This window comes from Seriola lalandi, unplaced genomic scaffold, assembly GCF_002814215.2.
Source record: "Seriola lalandi dorsalis isolate HSWRI2012SDOR001 ecotype SW California unplaced genomic scaffold, Sedor1 jcf7180001976938, whole genome shotgun sequence".
In the NCBI taxonomy this organism is placed as follows: Eukaryota; Metazoa; Chordata; class Actinopteri; order Carangiformes; family Carangidae; genus Seriola; species Seriola lalandi.
Genome location: NW_019447604.1, coordinates 1 through 1055, shown reverse-complemented (window position 1 = coordinate 1055; position 1055 = coordinate 1). Strand labels below are relative to the sequence as shown.

Sequence of the window (1055 nt, the reverse complement as noted above, 5' to 3'; positions counted from 1 at the left end):
AACTGGCTCCGACAGAGCAAATCAAGTGAGGCCAGACCATGTAGAGGAAGTGGCACAGGCAAGCAAAGCAAGATGGCCCGGCAAAGCAGCAGTCTGGCACTTAAGTCTGCAGTGAGGAAAAACATGGTGAAAATCATATACACAACTGGCAAAAATACCTCAAAGGGGATAACTCTCCTACATTACTAAAACAATTTGTTAACTTGCTAAAGCCAACTAATCTGGCTCAAACTGGAAGGAAAGACGAGGGCTTCATTTACTAAAGGATTAAATCATTTTATTTCAATAGTGATAGGCCTACATTTAGATCAAGCCAAACAGTAACCTGTGGCCTACCTTTTCAACACCAGGCGGCAGAGCATCAGACAGACTCGATCAGGACACAACCTCTGTACATCTGAATATACAAGAAACTTCATTATATTTGCAATCATCCCAGAAAAATCATTGTTTATCCACAGCTCTCCCTTACCTGCACACACCAAGCGGTGCTACCACACATCTACCAGGATTTAGACAAAGAGGCGCCGATTGCCCACACCTGTCCTTATAAAAGGCAGGAAACTCTCCCTAACCCAAACTACAGAGGGCAGCGTTCTCACCTGACATGTCAGCCCTCACACCTCGGGTGAGCGTGGGCAGTTTAAAGGTACGATACGTCAGGGCTGGAGAATGGTGTTGCCTCTCAGAGCGCCCGTAGATATATCATGACACAGCCTGGTACCCACTGCAGCACCTAATGATAAGTCATACCATTTAACATGAATACTGCGCTTCTACAGGAGCGGTCATCTTATTCATAAACACACCTGGCAGGCTTATTACTATCAGGAAGAATGAGAGAGAGCTCCTCCTTCAGGCTCCCCTTTTATTGGAGGACTCGAGGCAGATGATTGGCCACTGGGACAATAAGACGTTCTCCACTAGTCTGCTCAGGTGGAGCCCAATCACCAATCAGCACCTGGAGGGAAACCAAGTGAGGGAGAGAGAGAGAGAGAGAGAGAGAGAGAGAGAGGGAGTGAACAAAAACAAACAGCCTGCCCTTGCCTGGCACA

The 1055-nt window shown here is 47.0% G+C and overlaps 1 long non-coding RNA gene across 1 annotated transcript; it reads right to left on the bottom strand.

Annotated features, from left to right (window-relative positions):
* Positions 1-21: 21 nt before the first annotated feature.
* On the bottom strand, positions 22-1016 carry LOC111656850 (uncharacterized). Its single transcript, XR_002760903.2, has 3 exons — positions 810-1016; positions 603-736; positions 22-397 (listed from the first exon to the last, which is right to left on the bottom strand). It is a non-coding gene; the product is annotated as an uncharacterized LOC111656850 (long non-coding RNA).
* Between the last annotated feature and the right edge of the window lie 39 nt (positions 1017-1055).